Genomic DNA, 11,319 nt, shown 5'->3' with positions numbered 1-11,319 from the left:
GTTTTTTGGACTTTTGTGGCACTTTTTAGTGATGTTTTTGCTAGCCTTAGCAACGGAGGGTCAGGAGCGCATCATTGAGCGCATTGTTTACACACGCGACCAGCTGATTGCGCTGTGTGAACCTGCACTGCTACCCAGAGCCAGGCCTTAGGTCCTGAAGGAGCTGCGGAGGAGACTCCGTGGCTGCAGAGCCGGAGTGAAATGGAGGGTGAAGAAGAGGAGACACAGACCGGCTGTACCGGCGATCGTCATGGGGAACGTGAGGTCTCTGGGGAACAAGACGGACGAGCTCGCCGCGCTGGTAAAGGCTCATAGGGAATATCGTGAGTGCAGTGTGTTGTGTTTCACGGAGACATGGCTTCACTCAAACATCCCAGACCACAGCGTGGCGATTCCTGGCTTCAGCACTGTTTGGGCGGACAGGGACGTAACAAGCAGCGGAAAGAAGAAAGGAGGAGGGATTGCACTGTATGTGAGTGAGAGGTGGTGTAATCCCGGACATGTTCACGAGAAGAAACGTCTCTGTACCCCGGACATTGAACTGCTGACTGTGGGGATGAGGCCTTATTATTTGCCCCGGGAATTCACGTCCGCCATCATTATCGGTGTGTACGTTCCTCCTGCAGCTAATGCAGCGCTGGCCTGTGACGTCATCCACTCCGCTGTTGCCCAGATACAGACGCAGCATCCTAACGCTTTATTGTCATCACTGGGGATTTTAATCATGTCTCACTGGACAAAACCCTCCCAACATTTCACCAGTATGTTGACTGCCCCACCAGAGACTGTAACACACTGGATCTGTTGTATGCAAATGCTAAGGATGCATACAGTCCCACAGCCCTCCCCCCTCTTGGAAGATCTGACCACAACCTGGTTCTGCTGACCCCTAAGTATATGCCTCTTGTTCAGCGGCAGCCTGTCCACAGTAGGAGCGTGAGGAGGTGGACTCAGGAGGCTGCTGACGCACTACAGGACTGCTTTGAGTCGACAGACTGGGGTGCACTTGTTGAGCCACATGGAGAGGATCTCGACAGCATGACCGACTGCATCACAGAATACATCAGGTTCTGTGAACACACCACCATGCCAACCCGGACTGTACGCTGTTTCCCTAATAATAAGCCGTGGATCACCAATGACCTGAAAGCTCTTCTTAACAAGAAGAAGATGGCGTTCAGGTCTGGAGACTGGGAAGAACTGAGGAGAGTGCAGCATGAACTCAGGGATATGCTGAGGGCCTGTAAAGATGCCTACAGGAGGAAGCTGGAGGCCAAACTCCAGCAGAACAATGTGAGGGATGTGTGGACTGGTATGAAGCAGATCACTGGGTGTAAGGTGAGCGGCAGACAGTCATCGGGCAGCCTGGAGAGGGCAAACGAGCTGAACAGATTCTTCAATAGGTTCACAGCCTTCTGTCGTCTCCATGACACCTCCAGACCCCCACACACCCTCACTGCCCCAAATGCTTCCTCCCCTCCCCCTCACTCCCCTGCTGTGAGCTCTCCTGTGCAGCACCTCTCCTCCTCCTCCACCTCTTCCTCCTCCACCTCGTCCTCCACTGAAGACACCGGCAGCCTCCCCCGCATGACTGTGGATGCAGGCCAGGTTAGGAGACATCTCGAGAGACTCCACCAGCAGAAGGCTGCAGGCCCTGACGGTCTCAGCCCCAGGATCCTGAAGACATGTGCCAGCCAGCTGTCTCCTGTCCTACAACAGCTCTACAACCTGAGCCTGGGTCAGGAGAGAATACCAGTGCTTTGGAAGACTTCCTGCCTGGTTCCTGTTCCAAAGAAGTCGACACCATCAGACCTCAATGACTATCGACCAGTGGCCCTCACATCTTACGTCATGAAGGTGCTGGAGAGACTGGTTTTGGCCAACCTGAGGCTGCAGGTGAGAGCCCTGCTAGACCCTCTGCAATTTGCTTACCAGCCCCACTTGGGAGTTGATGACGCTGTCATCTACCTGCTGCAACGAGCCCATTCGCACCTGGATGGTGGAGGAGGCACTGTGAGAATCACATTCTTTGATTTCTCTAGTGCTTTTAACACCATTCAGCCATTGCTACTGGGGGAGAAGCTGTGGGTGATGGGTGTAGACGACACAATGATCTCCTGGATTACTGACTACCTGACAGGCAGGCCACAGTTTGTCCGTATGGGCAGTGTTCTGTCTGATGCGGTGGTTAGTGATACAGGAGCTCCACAGGGGACTGTACTGTCTCCTTTCCTGTTCACCTTATACACCACTGACTTTCAGTACAACACCGGGTCGTGTCACCTGCAAAAGTTTTCTGATGACTCGGCTGTTGTTGGGTGTATAAGTGAGGAGGAGGAGTACAGGGCACTGGTAGACAACTTTGTGGAGTGGACTGGACAGAATTACCTGCGGCTGAACATCAGCAAGACCAGAGAGATGGTGATAGATTTCAGGAAGAAGAGGAAGATGGCTTTCCAACCTCTGTGCATTCTGGGAAGGGATGTGGAGGCGGTGGAGGATTACAAGTACCTGGGTGTTACCATCAACCACAGACTGGACTGGAGATCTAACACTGAAGCTGTGTACAAGAAGGGGATGAGCAGACTTTACTTCCTGAGGAAGCTGAGATCCTTCAACGTGTGCAGCAAGATGTTGGAGATCTTTTATCAGTCTGTGGTGGCCAGTGTACTTTTCTTTGCTGTGGTTTGTTGGGGAAGCAGCATCGGAGCCAGCGACACCAACAGACTCAACAAACTGATCAGGAAGGCTGGCTCTGTGATTGGCTGCAAACAGGACACTCTGGAGGCTGTGGTGGAGAGGAGGACACTGAAAAAAACTATTATCCATCATGGATAATCCTCTCCACCCTCTCCAACTCACACTGGTCAGACAGCGGAGCACCTTCTCCGGAAGGCTGCTTCAGCTTCGCTGTCGTAGCAATAGATACAGGAAATCTTTCCTGCCACAAGCCATCACTTTATACAACAACTCTCTCACCTCTGCCTGACAGAGAACTCTAGTCTCTCCACTGTTTTGTTGTATGTATTATTATTGTTATAGTATATTTTGCATATTTTGTTTTGTTGTATATATTATTACTGTTTATTGTTTATAGCACTCTGTGCACTGTATATATACACTATGTATATATTGGATTCTATTTATGTTATGTACGAAGTGTTTTATTTGCGGACCCACTGCTGCTGTAACAAAATAATTTCCCAGTCTGGGATCATTAAAGTAATTCTATCTATCTATCTATCTAGCTATCTAGCTATCTAGCTATCTACCAACAATGGTTCCCCGTGTGAGGACATCTTAAACCAGACGTATTGCAGATGAAGTACTCACTACTTGCTAAATCTTTAATTGTGGTTTGTAGATTGTTGTAGTGTAATATTGGTTAGTTTTCCTTTTAACCTTACATAGCTTGCATGCTATTTAGATTCTGAGGTCACTAACACATCTTAGCTATTACATCTCCAGTGGTGTAGCAACCACCTTAACATTCTGACAGGATAGGTTGCCTGAGAGTAATTAGCATAACACCTACTAACATGTCGGATGGTAAGTCACAGGTAAAGCCTCTCACCTGTGCATTGGCAACATAACAGCCACTTACATAAGATATTGAACCCACTGGCTGTCGCCGCTACTTCAGTAAAATAAGTAGACAGAGACCCCAGTGTGACAGGAACCGGAGCTCCTTATGAGTCAGACGACGCAGCCCTGTAGAATGCAATCGCTGGTCTTCTTTGCCTCTTCATAAAGGAGAGAGGCCACCTTAATAGCTATGACATTACCACCCGTGATGGGAAAATACAGGAGCTAATGAGCTATGTCAGCAACCTAGCCGGAAAGCTGCAACACACCCTACCCGATGTGCTTGGTCAGGTAGCGCTATTCACACAGTGCAAAGCCAAGCTGCAATGGTCAGTGAACCAAAATGACTTACCCAGCTGCAGAACAGCTACCAAGCTGTGCAGCGTGATAACTGCGACATCCAGGTCGGGAAAGATGACACAGATTGTTGAACTCCAAACCTCACACAAGCAGGCCACCTCAGTCAACTCAGGGTTCACAACTGCTCCCAGTGGTGTTGCCCCCAACCGGTTGACCGGCCATCCAGCACCACCAAGGGCCCGCTTGTTGGACACAGGTGCCCCACCCAAGAGTCAGCCAGCCCTGAGTCAAACATTGTTGACCGTCTCTTTGATCTTCCTCACACCTCAAAATGTGAGAAACTTAAGCTGGTCTGGAAGTCGACAACCAGGAGCATCCATGTCCTCATGGAGACACTCCCAGCACTTGTCATGCTCTGTGGGATGAGTCCTCGGTATACAACAACCCTGCCTCTGCCACCCTTTCTGCCTTAGCCACCATACAAGAGAAGCATGAATCTCCCAAAGAATACATTAGGTGCCTGTGGGCTGCATATTTTCAGGGATGTAATTCACCAGGGCTGGAGGAGGAACCCAAGTCGTTGTTCCTACACAGCCTCCATGAAACCGCATGCTATAGCGTCACCATGCACTGTAGACCGAGAAACCTCACCATGCAGGAAATGCCAAAAATATGCAGAGGTAGTATGGGAGATACACGTTGGCATAGCCTGAGAGCCTGTGGATGACGCTAGAGTTTGGTGATTGAAGCATTAGATAACTCAACACAACCCAGAGCTAGGTAAGACAAAGACTGCAGAAATGCTCTCCTCTGACAAGGGGACACCTCTCCTCCGAGTTTCACACAGTCTTCCATCCCTCTTGACCACTTTCTTTTTTGAAGTCAGCATCTGCCACACACACCTCAGCAGTGGTAGGGGGTTAGCACCCTTATTCTTGATGTCAGTCTGCTGGTCCCAGACGGACCAGTCACCTTGTCCAGACATCCAGAGGTCTCCCACCACGGTCACTGTCTCTTTCAGAGTCTGAATCCAGCTCGGACTTTTCTGTACTGCCTGTGAGCACAAAGCCTCCACTGTCTGGCAGACACAGCTCGTTTGACCACATCAGGTCTATATGTGCTCTTTTCTGAGACTTCTTAAGTGTGGATGTGATCTGCAGTTTTCTGGACAACAACCATCACCAGCCTCCTCATTGGCAACAGCCAATACAACATGAGGATAGCTTGTTTGATAGTTGTGCTGTTATGTTGTTCCTTCATGATCATGTTTGTATAAACTGCTGCAACGTAAGTCATCAGTGTCTCTGAGTTTTCTTCATATCTCCTGAAATTCCACAACACGAACCAGAACATCAATAAATCAAGCTTCGCTCCCTAAAAGATAGAAAAGCAACTTCATCACTGGTACAGAATTTGATAAACACATATACAAGAATGCAATCAGGAGAAGTGTGACAAAGGAAAGCTGTCTTGTAGTTGTTTCGAGGAGGATCAGCCGTTCCAAAAACACTTCTCAGTTGGTGAACAAGACATACGACTAGAGGTGGGTTAAGAAATACCAGAATTAACTTTTAACTCAAACTGTCAAGATGATTTTATCATTTTCAGAATAGAATTGTTACACAGTCTCAATCTTTTTTGAGCCAATAAACACTCAGCTTGTCTTGATTTACATTTCTCTGTAGGCGATGGTTGTCTCTATGACACAATCAGAGGCCGTCAAGAAGCTGAACATGGTACAGTTTATACCTTTTACTCACCAAGGAGCTGTCAGAAATACAAGAATAAGACTGTTAACTGTCAATGATTCACTGATCAATCCTGTAAGACAGATAGAGAAAAACAGATAGAGGGAGTTCTTTATTGGGAGAGTGTGGTAGGGGAGAGAGAGAAATGTGATCAAACATGTTGATCGTGACGTCATCCTGAATCTTTTTGTTGACTTTCTGTTTCTTTCAGCTCAATAAAGAAATCTGTATCAACTAAATCAACAGAACAGATGACAACATGAAAAACTCCATCTGTATTTCGACAGCTTCTCTGTGATCACTGTGTGCAGCTGTGCTGAACAAATAACACACAACATTTTGTGAAGTTAATCTAACAGCAGCTCATTTAAAATAACTATCATATGGTTTTAATCTTCTGTTGTATTTGGTATAAAGAGTTAAGATCATCACATATAATCATTAAATGTTTTGTTGTTTATGTCCAGTATGTTCTGACACCTTTGTTGCTGTTTGTTGTTGCAGAGAACAAATATTATGTGTGGACACTCGGTACGAGGTGATAGTGCCACTTTAAAGTCAGCTTCTTTTGTAGCTTCTGATTAAAAAGAGTTAAACATTTAGAACATTTAATGTATTTTATGTAAAAAATATCCTGTTAACAGACAAGCTTCTTATGTCATTTTAAAATGCTTGATATTCTCTATATTTCATGTTTTATATATATAAATGTTTTTTAAAGGTGTTTGACCATTTTCTGCATCAATAAACTTGTTCTATTAATAAGCTCAGTGTCAGCAGTGTTCCTCATAGATTTAGAGGGAACAAAACGAATATAACTGGAGTTGCTTTAATTTGAAAAGTCTCTTCCTCTTTGTGTCACTACTCACTCTTCATCATGTCAATTAGAGTCGAGCCCGTTCAGACAAATGTTCTCCTGCATGTCAGTTATCTTCATGTCTCAATATGATGCTTCATACTGTGGAACTGTTTTATATCTCATTTACATTTCTTTATGTTTTTGCTAAACTGGCACCAGAGGTAGTTTCAAAATAAAAGTCAGGAGATTAAATGAAACCATTTTAGGGGGTTTGAACATTGTTTGGAACATTTAAGATAATATTGTCACAAAACTCAACAAAGTATATGAAAAAATTCATTTTAGACATTTAATGTAGAAATTTCAAATATTATTATATAAACTCGACACCATATGAAAGTTCTGGGCTCATTTATATTAAATCCAGTTTAGAGAGTATGAAGCTCACATACAGGATGTACAGGCCTACACAGTATAATCATACAACAATACACATGAACACAATGAAATGTTAGTGAGTTTATGATGTGATGTAATGCTCTTATGTTGACTGGATGTGTTATAATGACTTATTCTTAATGTAATTTCTTATTTTTAGTAGGAAGCCTGACAGCTGTTTGAAACTTTAAATTGTGGGAAACTAAATCCACCTAATTAATAACTTTAAAGCGCCCTCTGCTGACCTTTATGTTAAAAACCTCCGAAGAACTTGATAAAGGACTTAGTTTGGTCATAATGTCCTTTGATGTCCAGAGTAGAGAGGCTAAAGTCAGTGAAAGGACTGAGGTGAGAAGAAGGATGACCACGGGGCACATGGTTTATAAAAATATAAAATGTTATTATTTAAATGAACATTATAGATAAAAATACACTATAAATGTTGCGTATACATCGTAGTCATGCTTCTCAGCAGTATTTCAATAAAGTGACACAGCGCAGATTTCAGATCAGAGACAGACAGAGTTTGATGAGACGTCCTGTCAGAATAATGAACAACATGAAGGTGAAGAACAATGTTTCCTCCGTCAGCTCCATCATTGTTGTGTCCTCTGACTCTGGACACTGAAGAACGTAAAGGCAGGATGTGTTTTAACCATCAGCAACTTTTACAGTTTGTAGCTGGTTTTTTTTGTAATGTGTGTTAACAGCATCACAGTTGTTGCTATGGTTACCTGCTGGCCCTGATATAGTTTAATTACCTCACAAGTCTTTTCTGTGTCCATGGTGTCACACAAAGTGCTGTATCGTAGACAACCAGACTTTTTTAAGCTTCTTGAAGACGCTCCGCCTTTCATCCAAGACGGTTCCTCAGTTCAGACTAACTGGAGGGGAGTTGCAGGGTTGACCAGGACCTGGATGACTGAGAACCTTCATCAGCATCCATCACAAAACATAGGCTCATCTACAGAGTTGATCAAACTGTTTCCTCTGATCCTGCCGAGCTGGAACATTTCCTAAATCCTCCACTGGACTCATCAGGTAAAAAACAACCAACACAACTCTCCATCCGACTCGGTCCACCTGTCCAGTTCAATAACCTGATCCAGGATGTTGTGGTGGAGACAGGTCTCTGTGGGCACACAGTAGTCCCAGATTTAACGTTGTTTAACCAGCCTGAGCCCCATTTGTCCATTTCCTTTATGGACTATTAGCCTGGAGCAGCCTTAAAACAGAGCTTGATCAGCATGAATCCCATCCTGGAACTCTCTCCTCTCCTCCCTGGTTCCCTGATTGTCTCAAAGTCTGCTGCTCTGTTCAGATCTGTCCATCGTATAAAACTGTTTCATTAAGTTTTGTTCATCAAACTATTTCCTCAAATACTCCACCAGTGTCTGAGCAGAGATTTTGTTTATCACACTGACTGTGAATAATAAAAAAGTAACAAATTACCAACACAACGACCACTGCTGTCGTCAGTCCACAGTAGAGGCCGATCCTTCCTAGACTTGCTGTATTCAGTCTCTGAGGTGTGTCTGTGTTGAATCTCTCAGGTTTGGACCGATCCCTCGCTGCTGTAAAGAGACCAAACAACAGAACAGCTAAAAAAGCTGCTGAATCAACCTATTAATAAAGTTCTACTGACTTCTACTCAACCAACTTACAAGAGACGTTGAGCTGACATTCGCTGGAGTTCAAAATGTTATTCCTCCACACTTTACAGCGATACCGGCCCGAATCCTCAGTCCTGAGTCTGGACACATGAAGTCTGAGTCGTCCGTCTCCGAGGACGTCTTTGTCCCACTGGAATCGTCCTACAAACTGTTGATCCCGAGACTCTGGGACCTCAACACCTCCATATAGATCAAACAGGACTGAGACTGTGTGATCAGTTTTCATCTCACAGTAGATATAAAGTGAGTCGGGGGAAGTGTCAGCTGTGGTTGTGAACGTCCATTCCAGTGTGATGTTGTGGTTCTCCTCTGCCTGATAGGAGGTCTGTGTCACATTCACTACAAATGTTCCTGTTGAGGAGACAGAGAGGGAAAGTGAGGAGCAGACACACTGACAGCTTTAACATGGCAGCCTTTAAACTCCATCTCCATCAAATCAAATCAAATCATTTTTATTTATTTAGCCCAAAATCACAATCACATTGCCTCAATGGGCTTTACAATCTGTACAGTGAACAACATCCTCTGTCCTTAGACCCTCGATTCAAGTGAGGAAAAAACTTCACATGTTGATGGAAAAAAAACCTTTTAACAGGGTAAAAAAAAAAACAATGGAAGAAACCTCAGGAAGAGCCACAGAGGAGGGATCCCTCTTCCAGGACAGACAGACATGCAATAGATGTTGCATGTACAGAAAAGAGCAACAATTCAGAGTTTACAAGTTACATCAACAGAAAATCTGATACAAGTTATGTAAAGTCAGTGGAACCAGGAGACGACCGAGCAGGACGAGGCATCACCAAGTAGAGCCCGAGCCAGACGACCTCCTGTCCACCATGCTGACCTGGAAGAGGGCAGGCCATGTTTGTCTGGACAGTTTAGTGACGTCTCAGAGCTGCAGAGACTCATCAACATCAGCTGTTTGCTCACATGTGGGCCACTTTAACTGCTTCATTGAATCACAGTGTCAGAAAGTGAAGCTGTAAACTGACCACAGACACAGTTGAGGCTGATGAGCAGCAGGATCCTGCAGATCATCTTCTCCCTGTGAGAGGAGACAGAGGTGAAGACTCATGTGATCACAGTTCAGTTCTCACATGTACCACAACCAACATCTACAGTCTGTCTTTAGTCTTCTAAACACTCCTCTGTCTTCATCATCCTCATCATCACACACAAGGACTTCCTGACTAGACACAGTCTGGACAGTTTTGACAGTGACTCATTAAAAGCACATCAGCAGCTGTTTGTTTCAACTTAACGTGCAGAGAAAGAAGGGTTTCCACTTTCTAATCTTTATGATAATCAAAAACCTCCTCAGTGTGTGACGGCTGACCTGCAGCGCTCTCTGCTGGTCGTTCACACACATTTCACCCAACAATGACCAGTTCACTGAGTCCTTTAGTACGTTTAGAGTCAGTTGAGTTTACTTTCACTATCAGTTGTAACAAAAGAACACTGTGAATGAACCCTGTGGCAGATATACTGTCACTAACATGTGGATATGAATAGCACAGATATTAGCAGTGATAGTGACAGCTGTCACTCAAACAGGAAGTCTTCTTGTGTACTGAGGAGCTGCAGAGTTTAATTAAGGTCAAACTGTCACTGCATCTTAAAGGGACACTGTCAAGTGTCAACAACATTGTAAACATTTACTTTAGTAGTTGTTCCAAAAAATCATGAATGATTGATGTTAACTAGTTATAAACTGGGGAAACACACTTTACACAGACTGCAGGAATCTTTTAAGGTGGAACACATTCTTAAATATCAACAACCATCTTTGACCATTCTGTTTTTTTGCTGTTTTAGTAATGACTTGATCTTTAAGTGTTTAAAATGTATATGTTTATGTCTGTGAACCACTGATGAGCTTGTGTGACATGAAGTACAAACTATGCACATTAGACGGACGCCATGTTAGATGTTTCTATGTTGGACAGGTAATGAGCAGCTTTGTTATGGTTGGGAAATGTTTTATTACTCTGCCTTATGTAGTTCTGGCTGGCTCTCCTTGTTGAGTGATTATGACGTAAGCCAATCAATGTCAGGCTGTGGCCAACTTGTCTCAGTCGACTCTCTTTTTGTCTCTTTTTATTTTTGTGACATGAATTCAGTGACTGTGAGTCAAATAAATCACATTTCAAACGACTACGCTGCGTTGGCTTCGTTGTGTTGTCTGAACTCATCTGGATCATAAATAACTTTAGTCTGTGTGTTTTAGTGTGTCTTCAGTTCATGTTTTCTCAAGAAGACTCAGAGAGACTTTGTGTCAAACTGGAAACACAAAGCGATGTGTTGGAAAATCAACTACAGGCCTACAAACAATACATGTCATGTTTTATAAGACTCTTTAATAAAATCCAGGATATTGTCAGCTGTCATTAAGGTGAAGAAACCAAGAGCAACACACTTTTTATGTTTCACTGATCTTCCTGCACAGACTGAGAGTAAATCAAAATGAAGCTCACAGCTGATGATGTATCTGATCTTCTCTGCAGCAGCAGCACCTGATCCACATGTTGTCACAGGTTGGTAACCACTGGAGCCACCTGCTGACATTAATACATGACTGCAGCTGAGGAGGCTTCATTTTACTCTCATGTTAGATGTCTGCAGGAACAACAACAGAGACAAGCAGAGATCCTTTATCTTCCATTACATTGTTATTGATTACATCATGACCTGTTTATCCTGTTTGCTCCCAGTCAGCTCCAGTGGACGGCCTCATACCAGCTACACAAACCTGCCTCCTGTGAAAGATACTCAGCTG

General features: G+C 44.3%; 1 long non-coding RNA gene across 1 annotated transcript; it reads right to left on the bottom strand.

Annotated features, from left to right (window-relative positions):
• Positions 1 to 7,435: 7,435 nt before the first annotated feature.
• On the bottom strand, positions 7,436 to 9,573 carry LOC115578021 (uncharacterized). Its single transcript, XR_003983337.1, has 3 exons — positions 9,536 to 9,573; positions 8,535 to 8,894; positions 7,436 to 8,444 (listed from the first exon to the last, which is right to left on the bottom strand). It is a non-coding gene; the product is annotated as an uncharacterized LOC115578021 (long non-coding RNA).
• Positions 9,574 to 11,319: the final 1,746 nt, after the last annotated feature.

Source organism: Sparus aurata, unplaced genomic scaffold, assembly GCF_900880675.1.
Source record: "Sparus aurata unplaced genomic scaffold, fSpaAur1.1, whole genome shotgun sequence".
Classification (NCBI taxonomy): domain Eukaryota; kingdom Metazoa; phylum Chordata; class Actinopteri; order Spariformes; family Sparidae; genus Sparus; species Sparus aurata.
The sequence above is the reverse complement of the archived record's forward strand: the minus strand, read 5'-3'. Positions and strand labels throughout refer to the sequence as shown.